General features: G+C 31.5%; 1 pseudogene; it reads left to right on the forward strand.

The window, feature by feature from the left end:
* The first annotated feature begins 1,226 nt into the window (after nt 1–1,226).
* Nucleotides 1,227–1,411, forward strand: LOC145284227 (U2 spliceosomal RNA; annotated as a pseudogene).
* Nucleotides 1,412–7,176: the final 5,765 nt, after the last annotated feature.

The following is a 7,176-nucleotide window of genomic DNA, read 5'->3' on the forward strand; positions in this document are numbered from 1 at the left end:
TGCCATTAACTGCTTAGCAATAATGTCATAATGAAACTTGTACATGTAGATACTAAGGATAGAATGATTTGCATATGGAATATATATTAGCAGAATATGCAGCGTCACCCGGAATTGGATAAGATAGGTGAAACATATATACTATGAGAATACCCAGAATTGATTGATTTCGTTCGAGTCATCTTCCAAAATGGCGGCCGATTTTTTTTTATATTTTATTTCATTTATTTTTGTAGCTGCTGATTAATTTTAGGTTTGAAAGATTGCAAATAAAAAGGTTTAATAGTATTGTATGGTTAAGTCCGAAGGTGGTTGGCAATCGAATAAGTGTAACATTTATTATTATTATTATTATTATTATTATTATTATTATTATTATTATTATTATTATTGTTATTATTGTTATTATTGTTGTTATTATTATTATTATTATTATTATTATTATTATTATTATTGTTGTTGTTATTATTATTATTATTGGTATTGTTATTGTTATTATTATTGTTATTGTTATTATTATTATTATTATTATTGTTATTGTTATTGTTATTATTATTATTATTATTGTTATTTTTATTTTTATTATTATTATTATGATTATTATTATTATGATTATGATTATTATTATTATTATTTTTATTATTATTATTAGTATTATTATTATTATTATTATTATGATTATTATTATTATTATTTTATTATTATGATTATTATTATTATTATTATGATTATTATTATTATTATGATTATTATTATTATTATTATTATGATTATTATTATTATTATTTTTATTATTATTAGTATTATTATTATTATTATTATTATTATTATTATTATTATTATTATTATTATTATTATTATTATTATTATTGGCGGCTCACATGGAACCTTCACACAAGTTAACAAACGATCTGATTGGAAACCTGTGGTGTTCTCTGGAACCTGAGTGACAACAATCTCCCCAGACGTCCAGCTCTCTCCACCTCCTTATCATCATCATCATCACCATTATTATTATTATTATTATTATTAATTATTATTATTATCATTATTATCATCATCATTATTGTTATTATTATTATTACTACTACTACTACTCTTATCGCTCCGTCCGTTATAGTGTTTTGCATCCCTAAAAAAAGGAAAGTGGAATATTCCAAATAAATCTTGTGAAATATAAAAAAAAAAATTGGTGTCGCTCTTGAGGCAAAGCTAATATAAATGATTTGTCTTTCTTGGCCTTTTCGCTAAGATCAAAGTGTAGTATCTGTTCTTCAGTGGGGTGGGGGATATTAAATCAGTCCCGAAAATGGGTGAAATCGTTTACGCATTACACATTACTTTATTTAATGTATATTTTTAACATTGTGGTGAGAAATATGAAGTCGTTCCGGAAATGGCTGCAACCATTTACGTTTTGGACATTACTTTATGTCATGTATATTTCTAACAGTAGGATGGGAGATAAAAAGTCGGTCCTGGAAATGGCTGAAAAAGTTTACGATTTATACATTACTTTATTTCATGCATATTTTCTTCAGTGAGGTGGGGATTACAAGTCAGTTCCAGAAATGGCTGAAACAGTTTACTATTTAGACATTACATTATTTCATGTATATTTTTAGCAGTGGGTTGGGGATATGAAGTCAGTCCCGGAAATGGCTGAAACAGTTTACGATTAAAACATTACTTTATTTAATGTATATTTTCAAAAGTGGGGTGGCGGACATGAAGTCAGTCCCAGGATTGAATGAGATGTGCAAATATATACTATCAGAAAGCATCGCCCAGTATTGAATGAGATAAGTGGAAAACATGTAGTAGCAAAATACCCAGTGTCGCCCGGGATCGAATGAGATAGGTGAACGATATATATTAGCAGAATATGCAGCGTCACCCGGAATTGGATAAGATAGGTGAAACATATATACTATGAGAATACCCAGAATTGATTTATTTGTTTGTAATGAAATAATCAGCCCAGCCAATATATCAAAGTTATTATTTAAGTAAGGGGGGCGACATAGTGGGTTTAAGTTATGAAAATTATTGTTGAAATTAGTAACATATCCAAGAATTATGAAAAATGATGAAATTTGAGTTACATGATTGGTGTGTTTGTAATGATATAATAATCCCAGACAATATATCAAATATATTTTATAAGTAGGAGGGAGAGGCATAATGTGGGTTTTTGATTATAAAAACTATTGTCGAAATTAGTAACATATCCAGGATTATGAACGAAGATTAAATGTAAGTTAATTGATTGTGTTTATAATAAAATAATCAGCCCATGAAATATATCAAAGTAATTATGTTAGTAAGAGAGGGCGATAAGGATGGTTTAAATTATGAAAAATAATTGTCGAAATTAGTAACATATCCAAGAATTATGAAAAATGATAATATGTTATTTAATGCATTAGTGTGTTTGCAATGAAATAATCAGACCAGACAATATATCAAATTTATTATTTTAGTAAGTGGGGCAATGATGTGAGTTAAAATGATGAAAAATGATTGTCGACATTAATAACATATCCAAGAATTATGAAAAATGACGAAATGTGAGTTAATTGATTGGTGTGTTTGAACTGATATAATCATCCCAGATAATATATCAAAGTTATTATTTTAGTAGTGGGGAGTGATAATGTGGGTTAAAAATATTAAAAATAATTGTCGAAATTAGTAACATGTCCAAGAATTAAGAAACATGATGAAGTGTGAGTTAATTGATAGTTGTGTGTTTTATGAAATAATCAGCCCAGACAATGTATCAAAGTAACTTTTAGTAAGAGAGGGCGACGAGGATGGTTTAAATAATAAAGATTATTGTCGAAATTAGTAACATATCCAAGAATTACGAAAAATGATGAAATGTGATTTAATTGATTTGTGTGCTTATAATAAAATAATCAGCCTAGACAATATATCAAAGTTATTATATAAGTAAAGGTGAATGGGGTAATGAGGGCTTAAAGTATGAAAAATTAACGTCGAAATTAGTAAGAATTAAGAAAAAATGATGAAATATTAGTTGATTGGTGTGTTTGTAAGGAAATAATCCACCTAGACAATATATCAAAGTTATTATTTAGTAAAGCGTGAGGGCGAAAATGTTGGTTAAAATTATGAAAAATGATTGGCGAAATAAGTAACATATCCAAGAATTATGAAAAATGATTAAATGTGATTACATGCATTAGTGTGTTTGTAATAAAATAATAAGCCCAGACAATATTTCAAAGTTATTATTTTGTTAAGGAGGGGTTGATAATGTGGGTATAAATTATGAAAAATGATTGCCGAAACTAGTAACATACCCAAGAATTATGAAAAATGATGAAATGGAGGTTAATTGATTAGTGTGTTTGTAATGAAATAAATAATCAGTCCAGCAAAAGTATCAAAGTTATTATTTTAGTAAGGTTGGGCGACAATGTTGGTTTAAATTATAAAAAAATATTGTCGAAATTAGTAACATATCCAAGAATTACGAAAAATGATGAAATGTGTGTTGATTGATGTGTGTGTGTTTGTAATGAAATAATCAGCCTAGACAATCTATCAAAGTTATTATTTTAATAAGGTGTGCGATATGGTGAGTTTAAATAATGAAAAATTATTATCAAAATTAGTACCATATCCAAGAATTATTAAAAATGATGAAATGTAAATTAATTGATCGTTGTGTTTTTTTATGAAATAATCAGCCGATACAATATATCAAATTTAATATTTTAGTAAAGGGAGGGGCGAGAATGTGGTTGAAATTATGAAAAATTATTGTCGAACATAGTAACATATTCAATACTTATGAAAAATGATAAAATGTGAGTTAATTGACCGGTGTGTTTGTAATGAAATAATCAGCCCATGAAATATATCAAAGTTATTATTTTAGTAAGGGGGCGATACAGTTTTAATAAAAAAAAGTAGAATAATATGATTGTGCCTTCATTCATGCTGAACAGAACGCTCACAGCATGCCCAGCAACAGTATATTACATATGAAAAATGCTGCTGTGGAATTTCCACAGGTCCCGCTAGTTATTATTATTATTATTATTATTATTATTATTATTATTATTATTATTATTATTATTGATGTTGTTGTTATTGTTGTTATTATTATTATTATTGTTATTATTATTATAATTATTATTGTTACTATTATTGTTATTACTATTATTATTATTGATATTGTTGTTGTTATTGTTATTATTATTATTATTGATGTTGTTGTTATTGTTATTATTATTATTATTATTATTATTGTTATTATTATTGTTGTTGTTATTATTATTGCTATTATTATTATTGTTATTATTATCATTGTTGTTGTTATTATTATTGTTGTTATTATTATTATTATTATTATTATTATTATTATTATTATTATTATTATTATTATTATTATTATTATTGGCTCACATGGAGCTTTCACACAAGTCAACAAACGATCTGATTGGAAACCTGTGGGGTTCTCTGAAAGCTGAGTGACAACAAGTCTCCCCAGACGTCCAGCTATCTCCACCTCCTTTGATAGCATTTGCAAATGAATTTGCATCATCGCAACAGCCACTTACCATTGATTTCTCGCTGACAGTGGCCATTGGTTTATACTGGAATTTGAGTGGCACTCAGCCTCCCCAAGGTCCCAGTTCTCTTTGTGCTTGTCCAACCGAGATCTGGCTAGCGCTCTCTCCTCAGTCTTTCAGTCCTTCTTGGCCCTTCTCGGCTCTTTGGTATCATGTTTTTATTGGGGGGGGGTGAAACAATAGGGGATGCATGATGGGGGTGTAGGACTTGTAGATATGCTGCTCCGGTGTTCTTCATTCCTTGTAATGCTTATTCGTTATATTGTCTTCTTGTATTATTCTCCGCATTCAATATTTCTTCTTAATATTTCTGTCGTTTTCATTATCGTTAGTCGTTGTACTTTTGCAGTTATTTCTCTGATTCCAATTTCTGACATTCTTTTTTCGAAGTTTTTCGGAATTGTTCCTAGTGCTCCTACTATTATCGGTACTATTTTGATTTTCTTCATCATCCAAATCCCTTTTAACTCTCTGGCTAGCTCTGTGTATTTGCTTCGTTTCTCCTTTTCTTTCATACTCACCCTGTGGTCAACAGGGACAGCAAAGTCTATGATTTGGCAGGATTTTTCTTTCTTGTTAATTATTACGACACCTGGTCTTTTTGCTTCGATGGGATTGTCCGTCTGTATGTCCATGTCCCATAGGATTTTGTGGTTCTCGTTTTCAAGTGCTGTTGCAGGTTTATGCTTGTACCATTTGTCTGTACGCTGAAAACGCAGTCGTTTGCACAATTCTTAGTGTACTACCCTCCCCACTTGGTCATGCCTGTTTTTGTATTCCTTTTGGGCCAGTTTTCTGCATTCACTTACTATATGGTTTATCGTTTCGTCTCTTTGTCCACATAGTCTGCATTTGCTGTTTTCTTGTGTTTTATCGATCCTTGCTTTGATATGTTTGGTTCTTATCGAGTTATTTTGTGCTACAGTTATTAGAGATTCAGTTTCTCGGTTTATATGTCCTTTTCGCATCCATGTCCAGGTGTTTTCGTTATTCTCATCTTTTGTCATTCTCATGACTCTTCTGTGGAGTTGTTTCTCTTCCCATTTCTCTTTTCTCGTTTTGTCTTTTGTCTCTCTGTTTTTTTTTTTTTTGGTTTTTTTTTTGTTTTTCAGTGTCTCTCGCTGCCATAATTATCCTTTCAATGTTTTGCATTATGTATTTTTCTAGTTCTTTTTTCGTGTCCTTCACACAGTCTTCTATACAGATCAGTCCTCTCCCGCCGTCTTTCCTTTTCACGTAGAGTCTGTCAATATCGTCCTTTGGGTGTAGCGTATTATGCATGGTCATGAGTTTCCTGGTTTTCTGGTTGAGTTGTCTCAGTTCTTCTTTTGTCCACCCTATAAACGGTCCAGAGTATCTTACTAGTGATACTGCCCCATGTATTTATACCTTTTATTGGGTTTCTGCTATATAATTTCGTTTCCAGGAGTTTTCTTGTACTCCTGATGTATTCCTTTCCAATGTTCTCTTTCATTTCTGTTGCTCTGATGGTGTCCGCTTCCAGAATTCCCAAGTATTTATAGTCGTCTTGTTTCCCTAGTGCCATCATTTCTGTTTGGTTGGGTAGTTCCATGCCTTCTGTCGTTTCCAGTTTTCCCTTTCTTATAACTAGTTGTGCGCACTTTTCTATTCCAAATTCCATTTGGATATATTGGCTGAAGATCCTGCTAGTGTTAATTAGTGTCTCCAGCTCCTTTTCGGTCCTTGCAAAAGTTTCAGATCGTCCATGTACATCAGGTGGTTCATTTTTTTCCTCTGTATTGGAGAACTTGTATCCGGCTTGGCACTTTCTCAGAATACTGTTCAAGGGCATCATGGCTATGATGAACAGTAGTGGTGATAGTGAGTCTCCTTGGAAGATGCCTCTTTGTATGTTAATTTCTGTTATGTGTTGTCCATCAGCTGTCAATTCCAGTCTCCATGTTTTCATTGCATTTTCTATTACGTTGGTGATCCCGCTTGGTATTTTATACACTTTTAGGCATTCTATTATCCATGCTTGGGGGATTCTGTCGTATGCTTTTTTGTAATCGATCCATGCCATGGCTAAATTCTTTCTCCTCCTTTTTACCTCTTTTAGGATCTTTTGATCTATATATAGCAGGTCATGAGTTCCTCTTTTTCCTTTTTGGCATCCTTTCTGCTCCTCGGGGAGGAGTCCATGGTTATTCAGGGTGTGGTAGATTTGTTCCCTCAGTCGTGCTGTCAGTATCTTCCACATAGTTGGTAAGCACGTGATTGGCCTATAGTTGCTAGGGACGGTTCCTTCCTCCGTGTTCTTCTGTAGCAGTGTGATTCTACCTTTTGTCATCCAGTCTGGTACGCTTGCTTCCTGTATACATCTTCTCAGATTTTGGGCTAGCCTTTCGTGTAAGGTTGTGAATTTTCTTGAACCAGTATGCATGTATCCCGTCGTGCCCTGGTGCTCTCCAGTTTGCCATTTTTCCCATGGTTTTCTTTAGGGTTTCCTTGCTGATTTCATTCACTGTTCCTTTTTCTATTTGTTGTAACTCTTCTTTCATGTCTTTCAGCCATTCGGCATTTCTAATGTGATCTCGTCGCTCTTCCT

This window comes from Euprymna scolopes, chromosome 8 (assembly GCF_053919585.1).
Source record: "Euprymna scolopes isolate OS-2025 chromosome 8, ASM5391958v1, whole genome shotgun sequence".
Classification (NCBI taxonomy): domain Eukaryota; kingdom Metazoa; phylum Mollusca; class Cephalopoda; order Sepiida; family Sepiolidae; genus Euprymna; species Euprymna scolopes.